The 17,096-nt window shown below is 43.3% G+C and overlaps 1 protein-coding gene across 4 annotated transcripts in view; it reads left to right on the plus strand.

Moving 5' to 3' along the window:
* zfhx4 (zinc finger homeobox 4) overlaps positions 1 to 17,096 on the plus strand; it is a 94,302-nt gene that overhangs the window by 14,407 nt on the left and 62,799 nt on the right. The window contains exon 1 of one of the 4 annotated variants that reach the window (XM_051940611.1): positions 243 to 443. The exons of the other annotated variants lie outside the window; for them this stretch is intronic. The gene's annotated coding sequence lies outside the window, so the exon portion shown is untranslated. Of the gene's footprint in view, positions 1 to 242; positions 444 to 17,096 lie in introns of those variants that run through there. 4 annotated transcript variants of the gene reach the window in all.

The raw sequence follows: 17,096 nt of genomic DNA on the forward strand, positions 1-17,096 counted from the left end.
CACTCCCCGGTCTCTGTAATTTTCTTAAACATCGCACTGTATCCCAAATTCATTCTCCTATTCACATTTATTGAGATTACCATATTTAAATTCCTCCTTCCATTAATAATCAGTGGATTCCATTTCCACACTCGCTCCCCATCCGCGTCGCTGCACTGAGGCTCTAATTTCCTCATATAAAACTGTCCTCCTGTTATTTCCCAGAGATGCTGCTTGCAACATCTTCTTTAAGTTGTCGATTAGTGTTGTTTTGTGCTAATTTCGGGACGGCGGAGTGCAGAGGGGGGATTCTCAGGTGTTTTTGTGTCCTGGTGGCTGTTTTTTTGAGGTAGATAGACTTGGCTCGGATTGGGACGCGACAGTGACAGGGGGGACATCGATCGCACGGGAGGAAAAAAAAAACAAAACATCAGGGCCAAGGGGCCAGTCAGTCTCCAACCCGGGTATGTAACGGTATAGTGAGAGTGTGTGTGTGAGAGAGTGTGTGTGTGTGTGTGTATAGACTGTGTACGCTCCAAGTGAACGGTGCGCCAATGTAGGATAGCCGACCTTTCTACAGGATTGTCTCTATTTATACGCGGCTTTTCCTGCTTTTTTGGGTATGGGTTTCAGCGCGTATTTATCCTCCAAAATAGAGGCTTTTAATTCAGTTTTTCCAACCGCATTATACTTTTAAATTCACTTGGATTATTGAGTGCGTAAAGGTTTTTTTCCTATGCAAAATGTAAGCGTGTATTTTAATCAAAATATGGGATTTTCTGTAGAATCTTACAGAGCAAACGAGGACGGCTCTTATTAGTTCAATAATTAGAAATGATCAATTTACAACTGTAATGATTGTAATAATTATTTTTGTTATTATATAAAGACTTAAGTTGATTTATATTTAAATTTGTCAATTCAATAAATACATTTCCGTTTTCTTATCAGTTAATTGTGAACTTATCTCAGATCAATTTTCCAGATTGATAAACTATGAAACCTGATTTTTATTTGATTTGATTTTTTTGGACATTCTAGATCTTCTGTCTACTCAGATGATTTCATTCCATCTGCATTAAATCCTGTATTTCAAAACAAAAACACGCAGCCTGGGCCTTACAATATAACAACCAAAAATTTAAAAGTGAAATTATAGGACGAGATGATCCTGTCTAATTGCAGTGAATTTCATCAGTTAATGATGGTATTGTCTCACTCTATAATAACAACAATCTCTGTTATTTTTCTTGTCTTGCAAATGAAGGGAATTTTTGAGGTTTGTGCTCGCTGAAGCTCAGGCCCCTTGTTTTTGTTTTTCTGTGCTGGCTGTCTTAGCACTATCAAAGACTGCGTGTGTATATCTCTTCATGTTAGTTAAGCTGCTTGCAACGTTCATTTTACCCGTAGCACTAAAGGGGAGGGATAAAAAAAAATACATATAGTGTGAAAGATGGGCAGACAGCCCTGAGAGGACAATAGCTGTTGGCTTGAAAATGCTTCTTGATTATTAAAAGCTAATGCATTTTCAGCATTGCAGCCTTCATTAAGGGTGCGGATGGAGGGGGGTGAGAGGGATGAGTGGGTACTGGGAGGAGGAGAGGATGGGAAAGAGAGAGAGAGAGGGAGACAGGGGCTGAGTCTGTCCTATAACTCCTGGGTCTAAGACACATGCAGCTAGAAGATTGGCTCGGGCCTCTCCTAGGGGTCGACAATGTGTCATTTCCACCCGGCTAGATTGCCCTCTGCCTATCTGATATTAATGTGCAAATCAATATTTCAGGGATTAAATTTCCCTTCTTCATTTTTTATGGTTTCTACCTCAATAAGTCTCCCGTCTAATAGAGGAGGCTGGATGATTTAGAAGCCTTTGCTGCAGAAAGAGAGAGAAAGAAATAGAGAGGAGCTTTGCAACAAGGCTATCGCTGCATTTTAATGTTCTTCTTCGTGGATCCCCCATAGGCCCTTAGTAAGGAGGGCTATATCGCTGCTTTACAGTGTAAAGACAGCCAATTTGGCTAAAAAGGCAGAAAGGGAAAATATGAGTCCGGTTGAATACTTAAGACGCTGTGGTAATCCGAGTAGTAGGTATTAGTGAAGGGGTGCTTCCCCCCCTCAAAGAGACACACACAGAGCTACAACCAAACCTGCATTACCAGCCGTCATGCTTGAGCGAGCAGTATAGCTTACTACACGCTGGACTGCTATAACAATATAGTTTTTTTTTTCTCTCTCTCTCTCTTCTTTTTCTTCTCCACTTTTCACCTTTTTAGCATAGAAGCCCATCGACATCCATTGGGGAGATTTACTCTCCTGCGTAATAACATCTGGTGTATGTGTGTGATAGAAATGAATCACTCTGACACAATGACCTGCGTATGATTATTGGGGAAGGGAGGAGCGTATTACCATAGTCATAATGCTGCATCTCATTGAGAGTCAACCAAATGAGCTTGGACCCTCTGACTCCCAATAGACATTCATTAAGGGACAGTGCACACAGAGGCGTCTGTCAGCCAATAGGTGTGCGCCTGTGCATGTGTGTTTATTTAATCCTCCTTCCTGTACCATCTGGTGCGTGTGTGCATGCGTGTGTGCGTGCGTGTCCAGTAGCAGCACAGTGTGAATTTCTCTTCACTCAAGCCCCCCAAATCCCCCCCATTCAGCCTCAGCAGCAGAGCAGAGTAGACTGTTTTAACATACCCTTGATAGGTAGAGTGTCAGCGATTGAAAACAAGAAAAGAGAGAGAGAGAAAGAGACAGAGGAAGAGGCACAAAAGAACTCTAATTGTAGCACGACCGCTTGGCTTCCTCCCTGATTCACGGCCATTACGATGTGAAAAGCACAACCGCCTGTCCTCCATTATCAAAACGGCAGGCCTACACACACTCTCACGTCCATGCACGCATACTCACTGGAAGGAATCATGTAGATTTTTTTTTGTCTCAAATAACTGCTGTCGTTCTGGTCACCTGCTCCCTGGAGATTCGGTGCTGATATACCCAGCATTTTCTTCACATGAATGACGGGTGTTTGAATTTGCAAAGTAAAAAAAAAAACAACATTAGTTCTTTATATTTAAGGTTTCCAAGCTGGCGCAGTGTAGTTAGAATGTCAACTGCAGACATGTAACTGGTGTTTTGCATCAATCGCGTCTCACTCTCATCAGCCAAGTTGCCTTTTTTAAACTCTCTCCTTTACACTTCTTTTTAGATTTCTCATTATGCAACAGCTCAAAGCTCGTAGTATTTGATGCAAAGCGCTATTTAACAGTTGAACGTGTGTGTGTGTGAGGGGTGGTGGTCTGCAGTAGTAGTGTCAGGGTCTCTTGGCTCAGGGAGGCCTTTATAGGGGAGAAGCTAAGAAGTTCGCTGCTGCTCAGCATTATGTCTCAAAGAGGGGGGCTTCCTGTGTCAGCCCTGGGGCACCACCACTAACACACAATTTCTCTCTATCACACACACTGAGCGAGACGCGGAGGAGGGTTAAAGACTTGGAACGAGATCAAGCCTCTCCGTAGCTCCCGGGGAGGGTGCTTGTGAATATGCGAGTTTTAGTGTAATTAGCACTTAATTATATTAACATATGCAAATTGTCAGGCGGAGAGCTTGTACTGCCGGTGGGTATCGGCGGAGATACAAGTGACTCTATTGTACCACCACGGCAGAAAAGAGAATAATGGGTGTGTGTAAGGCAACCAGCCAGCAGCCAGCAGCCAGCCAGCCCCCCGTGCTAGCACATAACCAGCTAGCTCATTTAAGTCTCAGGCTGGCCACTTTGCCAAATTTCATTAGTCGCCATGACGACCTCGCTAATTGTGCTGACTAATGTCCCTTGTCCCTGACCTGTCGTCAGTTGGGATGGGTGTGCATCCTTCCCCTCCCCAAAACATGGGAGGGTTGTAGAGAGTGAGAGAGAGCCCCGACTGTCCAGATTAAACCAGCTCACAATGACTCCTATTTACACACGTTCCGCTTGTACGAGCATTTGCATATTCAAAAATACTCTGCCGTCTTTCCTTGTCTGCTCAGTGTGTGCGTTTGCATGTGCACTCGTGCACAGACAAGGTTGTGCGCATGTGGAAGCAGTGTGTCGGAGGGAACAACAACAGTTCATCTGTGTGTTGTATGTGTCATTCTCTGTCTGTCACATGTGCAACACACACAGTGTCTGTGAAGCAGGACTGGGACTGCGGGCCTGGTATGGGCCTGTGTAGCTACACAGCTGAATTTGTTTTTGATTATTGTACAAGACCGAGATTCTGGCAAAGAAAAACTTGGGCCAAAACAACACGGACAAGGAGTAGTGCGAGTGAAACTTTCAGCCCTTCTTTTCATCCCGTCTAAACGTCTAATCACAACTTATTAATAGAGACCCCCAATCAAGCAGCAGGACTTTCTTTTTTAGGGGGGAGGGTGGCCAAACATTTAACGTTCTGTGCTTCCCGATAGCCAAAGGTGGCTAGAGATTGGGCCTAGTTGGTGCTACTAGTACTTGCATGCTAATCCTGTTTTTTGACAGGAACGTAAACTGATATAATTGCTTTTCAGAGGCAGGAACGGCGGTTTATACAAGTGTGAAAGCACGGGAAAGGGGATTAGCATTATTTTGCATAATGCTGGGCAGGCGCTGAATGGGGCATTGAACGCTTGACTGGGTGACAGAGATGAAAGAGAGATGAAATGCTCTACCCCTCTTTTCTCTCTCCCTCCCTCTCTTTCCTCGCTCCCTCTGCTCCAGTCCCTGTGTCTCAGGCTGCTACCGGTAGAGGACTGTGTTTGCTGGAGAGGACCCCGGAAACAGCAGGCCCATGTTTTTGGGGTGTTTGTTTGGAAGCCAACAGATGGAAGCTGTCATGTGAAGCAATATGTATGATAATAGAGTAACTGTGAAGACTGGTAAACTCCCTAAGCCTCCATGTATATACTAAACTGCATCCCTAAAGCACTGGAGTGTACAATTATGTAGTGGATGGATGTGGCTCAGGTAGCATTTACATGGAAGGAAGGGAGCGGCTTTCGTGGATCAAATCAAACTACACTGCTCTTACGGTTTCCTTTATTGAGATGTTTGCTAAGGATTTGATCGGATATCATCTGGGCAGAGGCAACTGTGAAATTGCAAGGCAGGTGTGTTTTGTGTGAATGCCTGCATGTGTGTGAGCTGCGGTGGCAGGGGCAGGAGGGAGCTGGAGGGTGGTGACGCAGCTTAAAATTGCCACCGTGACTTCCATATGACCCATCTCGACTTTGTAAGTAATTTATGATCAACCGTCATCATTGCTATTGCATCTGGCCTATGGAAATGATCCCGGGTCGAGGGAGGGGCGTGAGGTTGGGTGGTGGAGAACATGAACGGCACAAAGGCCGGTGTGGCCTGTTTTTGTTGTCTCTCATTGGACAGGATCCTCTTTCTTTGACCTTTTGCACGCCTTCCCTCGCCTTTCATATGCTAATTCTGGCCAGACCCGAGGAGGAAACGTGCTGGAGCTGAGTGGAGGAGGACAAAGACTCCCTCTCTCTTTCTCTGCCTCCTTTCCACGCTATATCTCCTCTTTTCTTGCCTCTTCCCCTCTCAAGCAACTTGACAGACTTTGGCATGAAAGGAAGTGAGTGCTTAGTGGATGGGAAAGGTGGGGATGGCATTCTCACTGTGACCCGCACCACCTGTGAGGATCAAGTGTGCTGCAGTGATCCTCGGTTATGTGTGTGTGGAGTTTTATTTTGAGTGGCCCTTGTAGTGTGTATTGCGGATCAGTGATCGTTTGAGCCACGCCGCCGGTAGTGTTATAGCACAGGCCGAGTCAGTTGAGTAGTGATTTGTTGCTTTTCCAGTGAAGCTAGTCGAGTTGTCATACAGAGTCTATATTTCTCCCTCTCTCTCAGCACTGCCAACTCTATCTTCTTACAACCAGTAAAAGTACTGTCTCTGGCGGGGTAAAAGGATACTAATATAGTTACTACAATCCTCCCCTAACATAATACTCCAGTGCACCACTGTTGAGCATGACGTGGTTTCAAGGCTCTTTTGGCTCTGTTATGGGAAGGGGGCATGTTATCTGTAGGAAATGTAATTTTTGTCCTCATTGAAATCGTTCATTATTGAGCGCGGTTATCTAAATGTTTTTGTTGCTGTTGGTCCAGCGCCAGTCAGGATTGCGTTACCCTCTCTCTCTCTCCCTCTCTCTCTCTTTCTTTCCCTCTCTCTCATGTCTCTGTGTCTGTTTCTCTCGCTCTCTCTCTCTCATCTCGCCAAGCCTTCATCAGTCTCTTAAGGGAAAATAGAAAGAGGGGGATTTTTCTCTTCCCTCCGTGCGCCGTCCCGTTCTCAGGCTCTCCTGCCTATTTTGCATCAGCCATCTCGTACAGGATATTAGCCATGGAAAAACATGGGTCTGGGTATTTCATTTAGAATAATATGTTTATTCTTTTCATTTCAAAGTGGAAGTGGGGGGATTTCATGGGGTGGGGAAAGAACAATCGGGGCCGTGTGTTCGAGTACTCTTTCTGTTTGATCTGAGGTCCTGTGGGCCCTGGGGTGGCTGGGATTCTCAGGTTTAGGTCAAATAAAACGGGGTGGTGAAAAAAAAAAAGAGGCCTCTCTCTTTCGCTCATATTGTACCGCTGATTGCTTTCTCCAAAGCTCTGTTGTTGTGTTTGTCTCGTGTTCTCTGTTGCTTTCTGTCTCATCTGTCATTTGCATCTCTGGATGTTCTCTCTTTTTTCTGTTGACAGGCCTGGCAGTCAGGTGGGGAGGGGAGCTAATAGCAAACACTGATTGGGCAATTTGAATGCAAAGAGAAACTCCCTCCTTACTGATATTTCTAAATATTGCTGTGTATTTCTCATTTTATTTCTACACGTCGTTTGTAGACTTGACGCCGCTGTTACCTTTCAGGTTGTGACATTGTGTGTCCTCTGTACGCCTTGATGCAGTCATTGTGAAGGACACTTACTCAGCCCTTCAGGTCCATGTGAGTGCCTCAAAGTCCTCATCTTATATATTCAACAAAGCATTCAGTAGCCTTTTATTTTAGAAAGTTTGTCCCTCTTGTACTTACCAACAAAATAGCGCACAGCACAAAAGGTTATATGCCGCATTTTATCGATTGCTCTCAAAAGTATTTTTTTAAAAACTGCAAAAGGTAGCGAGATTAAAAAAACAAAACCAGAAAAGAAGATATGCGCAACTACTTCATCGAAGCAGAAGTTAAACAGCAAGCTCTTGACTTAAGAGGAAACAAAGCTGATGAATGACTAAGTTTCTCCAGGTTTGAGAAAAGACACACCACAATAGCACAAGACATCTCATGACAAATGATACATTCTTTTCCTCATTGGCCAAAGACAAAGGCGAGGATTGAAAAGGCAGAGAGCGTAGTCACAAGACGTACGCACATTAATAGACCTTCAGGAAAGACGGAGAAATAGAGAGTGATACTGTATCCATAGAAAAAAATTAAAATGCTGCATTGCAGATGATGGCGACAGTTTTTTTTTCCACAAGGATGTATGCATCCAATCACCTTTACTTTCTTCTCGATTCATGCGTATGGTTTGTATGCGTGTCAGCATCTGCATGTGCTTGTGTGTGCATGTTTATTGCAGGTATGTGACATGATTGGCATGTGGTATTCCTGAAGGCAACAGCATGTGGATATTAAGGCCATTGGCAAGGCTAGTCAGGGAATAAGTGGCTAATTAATTATGTATGACTTGTCGTCTTAAACCAACAGTGTAATGAGAGATGAATGAATTTGTCAAAGATTTTGACTTGAATTGCATGGAAATTATTATTGTTATTACTATTATTATTGTTATTGTGACATTCCTTTTACCTAATGAAATATTGTACAGAAATCTTAGAGATGTGTTGGAAAAAGTAAATTTGACATTATAAGACGGCTATAAAAGTACCTGCAAAACAGTTTGTTTTTAAAGTATGCTCCCTAACAGAAATATAAAACTAATACTTCCCTTCATCTCAAGGTGTTAAAACACTCAACCACGCAGCCATATTAAATATGAATAGTTGTGCCTCATTTTGTAACTGCACAATTATATGAAAAGTGGTAAAAAGAAGAAAAAAACAGATTGGAGATCTTTTCTTTTCCAGTGTAGGTCTCAGTCTGATCTAATGCAGGCGAGCAAGCATGTGTCTCCACAACTCCCAGAGGAGACTTCAGCCAACACTGTCCTTCTCAAACCCTACCTCTTTTTCTGGCCTGGCACCAGCTGTGGAATCATCTTTAATTATTTGCTTTTAAAAAGAAAAAAAAAAATAAGACTCCTCTTTTTTTTTTTCTTGTGACAGTAAAGAAGAAGAGCAGAGCAGGCGCTGGAATGCTCTTGTATATGAAATTGTAGGTATTAACAGGGCTAGTTTTGTCAGCGGTTTCACTGATGTATCAGCTCTCTGCACCTAGACTAAATAAAGTGGGGAGTTTTGCCTTGTTTCATCCCGGCTTAGATGAGGAGATATAGGAACGCTTTGGGGGAACAGCTAAAAAAGCAAAGTATGCCGAAGAATGGACCTTTTTTTAAACACAATACCTAAACAAGTGTCACAATGTGCTGATGGATGGTCTCGTGGTCTGTTTGGCTTGTTGAAGACACTCACACTTTTGGAATATTGTTAAATGAAAGGCAGGGCTTCTCGTAAATATGACAGCGTTAAGTGATTCCTTGCCCTTTTCAGGATGTACGCGTGGTTTTAAAAACAAGATATCTGTTTGAATGAGGCTTTGCTCTGAGGTAAGCACAATCTGCGTGTGCATGTGTGTGTTAAAGAGAGAGTGAAAAAACAGAGATATTGCTGACTGTGGTCTTCAGTTGCCTCAACATTGACCTCCACGGTCCCCTGGTTGTCACATAAAGGGCAAAGGAATGCGTTTACACACATACAAAGACAAACAAGAAGACACACACAGAGAGAAACAAACTCTCAATTTTGATGTCACATGTTAGATTTAAATATGTAATTGTGTCATCTATATCTAATAGAGGTTATTTCCTGCAGCGAACAGTAAGGTAATGGGTCCATTTCATCTCGGTTCCCTCTCAGCAGGCTGGACCTAGATTTGCATGACATGGTGTTTATTTGATAAAGGAATATTGCTGCGTTAATCTAAAACCATGCTAATTACATCTGACAGTTGTTTGTTTGTAGTGAAATCCAATTAAAATGTACACTTTTCAACTCCATTGCTCTTTTTTTGTCCCTCTCCTCCCCCCATTCTCTTTCTTCCCTCCCACAGTAACCAGAAAAAGAGCCTATGATGGCATAAATAACAACTGTGCTTTCCTTGTGGTTTTTGTGAGAAGAGGGCAAACTCACAACAGCTGTCAGAAAAAGGGGGTTTGTTTAAAAAGCAAATGGCTTTGGTCTAAAGTTCATTTGGAGACCTCTCTAATTAAATAGAGAGCCGAAAGCTTAAGTTAATTAGTAATTCCCTGGGTTCAGAAATTAGACCTGTCACGAGTATTCAAGCTCTTGGAAAGCCAAAAGGTATGTGTGTATTGTGTGTTTTTCCACGAATCCCTTATGCCTGCGCCCATCTCCGCACACAAGTGTATCTAAATGTGTGTTCATTTCTGCTTTTTCTAATGCAAGGCAAGCACATTTTTTTGCCTGTTGAAATGTTCAAGACATTAATGGTCTTTTTGTGGCGTGTCAGAGAAGTGCTCAGGAGATGTTTAAGTGAGGGGCACATAGCTTGTGGCGTCAGTCAGGATACCTGCCCTATGATTATGTTTATGAAGATAATAACAGGGCTAGGGTCCCGCCGAGTGCCGTCTTTAGAAAACAGTGGGGGTTTGAACTTTAAACTTTATTGTTACCCCTGGAAAAGAACTGGAAGATTTGGTCGCCATGTATGAGAAATGTCTGCAATTAGCAAGGTGTCTATGTCTCCCTACAACAAACTGTAAAAGCAGATCTTCTCTTCTCTTCTCTTCTCTTCTCTTCTCTTCTCTTCTCTCTTCTCTTCTCTTCTCTTCTCTTCTCTTCTCTTCTCTTCTCTTCTCTTCTCTTCTCTTCTCTTCTCTTCTCTTCTCTTCTCTTCTCTTCTCTTCTGGTTTTCAAGTATAATTGGACAGATAAGCACAGGTTAAATAAACATAAATCAGCTGACTGTGACACTGAAGAGACAAGATGTCCCTACCTGTTCAGACCGTAACAGAGTTTGGGCGTTTGAGACAGCCAGCAAACATACGGCTGCGGTTAAAGAAAAACACTGACTTGTACTATGTACCATCCTCGATCTAATTGTACTGCCAGCATGTTTTTGGTCACTTGATAATACTCTTTCACCAAATAGGGCAACATATGTGACATTTTTCCTTTCCTAAAATGGAATAAACTTTTGGCAACAAGTAGCTGGAGTTGCTACATTAGTTTGTAATGCTTAATAATAGGTTTCAAAGTATCAGCGAGACCCGCTGCTCTTATGAAACAGATTTCAGCGCTGTGAAAGGACTTCATGTTTTTCCTTTGGCGCTGCCGTGCCAAGTACTTAAAGAATAAGTCATATATGTGCTATTTTGAGTCCTAAAACAAGTTACACATACATGCGTTGTTTCGCAAGCGTCACACTTATCATAGCATAAAATAAGCAGAGAATCTGAGGCTCATGGTAGTTGATACAGTATAACCAGTCGTTTATATTTGCCAGGTGGATACGAAATGCCTGCGTCAGAGACTGCTCTCAGTGTCTGTCTGTGAGTGTGTGCTATCCTTGACTGACGTGGACAGTGTTTGCTTAACCTCTTCTGCGCTGCACTACCCCGGCCTTGTCAGTTTAAGTGTGTGTGTGTGTGTGTGTGTGGGAGAGAGAGAGTGAGAGAGTCCAGCAATGGCAGCTTTCATTTTTCATGTTCCCAGCAGTATTTTTTCTAAACAAACCTGCTGAGAGGCAGAGTGAGAGATACAGAGGGGTCTGAATCAACACAAATGAGTGATATTTGTAATTTTTTTTTCCAGGGCTAGTGTATAATTGTGTGTATCTACACACCCCATGAGAAAACATGTATTTTAGAGAATTTTTTTTCAGGCTTTGTATTTAGCAGGATTATTAATTTCACTTGGCAAATAATCCCACCCTGCCACCCCCTTCAACTTCCCGTGTTATTGCAGAGAGGAGGTGTGTGTGCGGGTATGGTCTCATGCTTTTGCCTCATCCAAAAGATAAGGCTGTGATTTATGTAACAGCTAAGCCCTTTCATATTGTGTATGTTGTACCTTACAAGAGCATGATGAGCAGGCTAGATTAATATTTATTTAGCACAGGCAAATCAAGGATTAAGCAGTCATCATTTTAGCGCTAATCCATGTCTCTGGTGAGATGCAGAGACAAAGCGAGGCAGATTACTAAACACATAACGCCACAAACCAACAATTAGTTGGTGACTTGCTTTCCTCAGCTGTGCAGAAATAGAGGGTGACAGGAGATGCACAAACACACACATGTTGTTTTCTGCCCAATCATCTCTTTTTTTCTTTATCTATTGTAGGCACAGTTTGCCTGCCTCTGCCTGACTTTAACTTCTCATTCTCACCCTTCCTCTCTCTTCAAAAGAATCCCTCATTGAAATTAGCAGTGGTTTGTCTGATTCACTCATCTGACGTAAATGTGTCTCATGATCTTTCCACTGTCCGAACACACATGCACACACCCACACACTCAGATACACACACACACACACACACACACACACACACACAGACCGACACACATGCATGAGCAATGAATACTTCTTTCTTAGCTCCGACCACGTGGGAGAGGGACAGTTTGCTTAAAGTGTGAGTCTGTGTGTGAGTGTGTATGTGTGTGTGTTATGAATTACTTTGGAGTCTGTAAATAAAATTACATTCTTTGCTAATTGAGTTAAACTGCTTCTTCTGGAGATGTGGCAAAAAAAAAAAGAAGATGAAAGCTCCCTGTGTATTTTTTTGTGTTTGTATGTTGCAAGTCGGAGTGCGTAGGGCGGTAATCTAGTTTGGGCTTAGCACTTTCAGGTGGTAACCAACGGGGACACTGTGTGTTTGCTGGCACTGTCCTCAAGCTTAAGCTTATGCAAAGCGCCAAACTTAGCCTTGCAAAACAGACAATCAAGAGTCGGACTTGTGAGTGTGTGTGTGTGTGTGTGTGTGTGTGTGTGTGTGTGTGTGTGTGTGTGTGTGTGTGTGTGTGTGTGTGTGTGTGTGTGTGTGACTGCATTTGTCTGTGTGCGTGTTGTCTGTAGGGGGGCAACTCTCACATAAGGAGCAACAACAAGGAACAGCGAAGGGGCCAAAAAAGAGCATTGGAGAGCTGCTGCTGTGCGGTGGGGGGCGGTATGGGAGGGTGATGGTGGTGGTGGTGGTGATGGTGGTGGGGGGGAGTCCGAACCAGATGTGTGGGGTGATTGAGAGAAAATAAAAAGGAGAGTGATAAATAAAAAGAATGAACAGACGAGTCGTGCTGCGATGGAGAAAGACGGGGAGAAGCAAAGAGAGAGAGAGAGAGAGAGAGAGAGAATGCCATCCTCAGTTCCCCTTTGCCCTCCTTCCTCTCTCTCACCCGGCCACTGAATGTTAATGGCTTTTCTGCCTCGTTCCCCCCCCCCCTGCACGCACACACATATATCCCTCCCCATGGACACTGGCGCATTGTTTGCGGCAGTGCTTCTATTCTTTCAAACTTAATTACCTTCTTGCCTTTTGTGGCGTCAGGGGCTGGAAGTTTTGCTCCTTGGCAGTGGAGGTCGTCACACATTCTTCTGCGGTGCATTCCCTTAATCTGGGGGGTGGGGGGTGGGGGGGTGGGGGGCGAAGGTGGAGGGGTTTTGGGGGTGGTGTGTGGGGGGGAAGAGAGAGGAAGAGGAGTCGAAAGTGTGGAGCTTCAACCAGTGTGCACTTCTAAGGTGGTTCTAGTACCCCTCTGCGCACGTGTATGCACGCGTGCACAGTCATAATAGTCAGGACATAGGCTGCCCTTTGTTTGTGCGGTTCATTTCCAATCAACCCTAATTAACTAGAGAGTGTTTCCAGATTGCCGGCAAAAGAAAAATCCCCACTTTTTTTTTCACTCCCCTCAGTCTTTGCTGGTTTGAGTTCGAGGAAGGGGAGAAGAAAAAACATTGAGGCATTAGCTATGTAGATTGGCTTTGCCTTTGATGCTGGAAAATCTTTAGCAAGGGCAGTAAGTGGTGACTGCGACCCAGCAGTGTCTGACTGTTTATTTTCATGTTTCAGTTTGAGTTTAGTCTGAAATATTGCCTCTTCAAAGGCGTGAGGCTTGTGCATATATTTAGACTGGACTGTGTAAGCCCAAAGTCCATTTGTAAGAATGTTAAATCCAGTCAAAGTTGTCTTTAATCCATTAAACTTTGTCTCTATGAAGCTGTACAAGCAGCAGATAAATGCTGACACCGACCCAGGAAACACATGCTGCACGAGTATCATAACGAAAAAACTTCTTAACAGAAATAAATGTAACTGGGCTCTGGACTGGATGGGAAAGTCTTAGGAGTGGTTTGCTCTGAGCAGTGACTGGAAGACACGAGAATTGTTTTCACCTCATTCTGTTTGAACTTAGGACTGAGGCTGGTGTAATCTGACCCAAAATCAGATTTTAGAACCCATCCGTGGCTTGTTGCTGCAAGAAAGCAAAAACAGACAAACATGGCCTCTGGGTTCACTATTTGTCCTCACCTGGTCAACAAGTTTGTTTTTGCATCCGGTGCTATGCTATTTTTGTTTCCTATAGTGCTCTCATCTCATATGTTGCTGTTTTTTTTTTCCAGTGTTATGAAGATTTTTTTTTCTCTAACAATGAAATATCAGGTACAGGCCTGAGGGGAGTTGGGTGTAATGTTACCTGAGCAACCAATGAGACCAATTTACTTGTCATCAACCTGAGGGATAGAACCTGCATACCTGCTCTAGGAAAAGAAAGAAAGACCACTTCCGTCTTCTACATTTCTCCCTATTATCCTCCTCGTGCCCCCTCCAAACTGTCTCTCCCGTCTTTTTCCTTCTACAGTCCAAGATCATTGATCATGTGGGGCATAATTTTGATTTTGATTTGCTAAAAGGCATTTTTTGCAGAATAGGTAATTTGTCGAACAAGATTCCTGTGCTAAATGGAGTGGCTGCTTTAGGTGTCTGGGCCGTGCCTTGCAATAATGATAAGGTGTCTTTTGGTAATGAAGGCCTTTGCTCACCAGGGAGACACGGGGAAGAGGACAGGCGGACAGAAACTGGGTGTGGGGTGCATTGGGAAGCTCTGCTGCATCTAGTGTCTAATATTACACCTCCAGGCAACAAACAAGGGCTGCATGAAAACCCTTTGTGAGGCTAAGAAGTAAAGAAGACAAAAAAACAGTTGGTCACGCAAAAGCCCTCCCTTCCTCATCCTTTTGCAATTTTCTCCCTCTGTCCTTTCTTTTAAGACTTTAAACAGAGAGCATTAGCCCCTCTTGTGTGATTGTGTGCATATGTGCGCATGTGTTTGTGCATGCATGCATCAGCGCTCTTTGATGGCAGGCGAAGCTCCTCTTGCATTGTGAAGAAGGAGATAATTCCCCTCCTTCATCCACTTCGTTTTTCATCCCTCCGTTTCTGCATGGCAACAAATAAACAGGTCTAATTAGACCAGAGTAGGCCTATTCATGGCACTGACAGTGGGAGATGGATGCAGGAGCTTTCACAGCGTCCTTCCCCTTTGTCTTTGGCTAACGCTTGGTGACATTTTGATAGAAGATTTGGTGTTAGACTGAGGGGCCACATGCCGGGAGAGAAACGACCTTGCTGGCGACCTCAAGGAACGGACACATAACCGTAGTTTCACGCTGCTTCTGACTTTGTTGTTTGACTTTGCAATATCTCAAGGGTCACCTTAAAGATCCCATCTGGATTTTACCAGTCATTAGGTGTGTGCACGTGTCCCCAAACAGTTTGACAAGAAGAGAGAAAATAACCATTGTAGAACTTCACATCGCAAAGCGCAGATCCGCCTAATTCCAGTGTTTACAAATGCTGTAAATATGCACCTCAGTATTAACGGCACTGTCTGCCACTGCATTAAAATGTCCGACAGTTGGAGACGAAGAATTTGAACCAAACTGATCCCCATGTAAACAAAGACGGCAGTGTGGCGACACTGCAATTACAGGTTTGTCATTTTACAGGCTGAAACTGCAGCTAATGCGTGATAGTCTGACAGGAGGACAAAAATAGGAGGAGACTCTGAACTGTGGACGCGTTGTAACACTTCATGTAATATCAGCACATTTATTACAACTGAATAAGTCTAAAAGCTGACAGTGGGCCCTAAAAATTGTACTTTATGCCTTTGTGGTAGTCTACATGCAGCACATTTGCATTTGTAGTATACTCTAACGATGATCTGTCCACTTTCTAAGGTCTGTAAGATACAAAATCCAACTTTCTTATGAACTGGAGGCATGTTAAGAATAATCCAAGCCTGACAGAAAGCAGAAAAGTTGTAAAGAAGTGGGAAAAAAATGGAGAAATCCCCTCCTTCAGACTGCCTCTCTGTCTCTCAGGGAGCTACTGAAAAGCAGATGGAAGGATGGGGAGAGAGCACAAGGGAGGGGGGGAGAAAAACAATAGGCCAAGGAGTCTCTTAGCCCTTTTCACCCATCAGAACTAGCAGTGTCCAAAGCAGGCATTCCTGGGCTATTATTTGCCTCTCACTGGATCTGATCTGCCACTTTAATTACCTTAGTGTATGTGTGTGTGTTTGTGTTGCTGTGTGTGTGTGTCAGCCTGTGTCCATGTGCATATGTGTGAAAGCAAGGGGACATGCTTAATTAAAAAACAGAGGTAGGAGCGGCTCAGGCCACCTCTTTTGTTCTTCTGTTAAAGGAAGGGAACTGTTTCTGCAGTGTGGAAAAACCTGAGCTTCATTGTTCGTTTCGCTCTCTCTATGTATCTGTCCGTCTATCACTCTCTCACAAATGAAAGTAGTTTGGTTGGTTAGCAGAGCAAAGGAAGCCAGTGGGGGAGAGAAAGAGGAATGTTTCTTTGCTGGTAGTAATATGATCTGCCTTAAAAGAAACGGTAGTGGGCACTTCTGCTGGGAAAGGTGTGAAATGTTGGGGATGAAGCACAGCAAAAAAGAAGCAACGACAGAGCTGATTACATGTTATTATATAGATCTGTGGACTGTAACAAAATGTTACTTTGGGTTCAGAAAGGTAGAAGAGGAAAATATTGGATTTGCTTGACAGCGAGACCAGACATCTCATTACTTCTCTGTCCAGCTATGCTAAATTAACACGTGCTGAATGGAGCACGATAGCGTCAGATGCTTACACCAGGCTGTATTGCACCACATTGCTTTTTTCATAAGAGAGCGTTGGCTCAATTAAGAGTTAGGACTTTAGCATTCTACTGAAGATTTGTTGTAGAGCAGAAGACGGCTTCCTTTTTGAGCCCCCACATAGGGCTAAATTATTGAGAGGCACTGATCATCAGTGCACTCACAGAAACTCAACCAACATACTACGACCAAACAAGCAATTTCATGCTTATGTTCACTTTCGCTGTTTGTATTTTTTTAAATTTATGTGGTTTAAAAAGGCTCATTTAACTCTGGCGTGCATGTTTTTACATTAAAGAATAAGCTTAAAAGCTAGAAAAGACTACATCCAACATTAAGCTTTAGTCACATCGTGTTATTTTGTCGGTGTTCCTGCAAAATTAATGGCTTCAATTAGAATAAGAGCTAACAAAATAATGGGCAGTTATGTTATTGTTGGCAGGCAGCACACATGTAAACATCTGCTAACCTGTTAGCATTAGGGGTGATATGTCAGTGCCAAGTGCTTAACACATTGGCTTATCCATAAGACATAATTCCATACTTAAAGAGATGCATAATTCATAAACCACAGTGTTTTATGTCCGAGCTACAATTCAAAGAGGTTGCTCCCCAATGAAATAAGCAGTGAAATGACACCACTGACAAGTAGTAAATCCTGTCGTATGTGTCGCATTAGCTCTCAAACCCACTGCTTCTGAACAGCTTTACCCTCAATCACATTTAACACAAGCCTTTGGAAGACGGACACTGGCGGGAAAATAAAAAAAATTGCAAATGTACATTGTG

The sequence above is a fragment of the Acanthochromis polyacanthus genome, chromosome 20 (assembly GCF_021347895.1).
Source record: "Acanthochromis polyacanthus isolate Apoly-LR-REF ecotype Palm Island chromosome 20, KAUST_Apoly_ChrSc, whole genome shotgun sequence".
NCBI lineage: Eukaryota > Metazoa > Chordata > Actinopteri > Pomacentridae > Acanthochromis > Acanthochromis polyacanthus.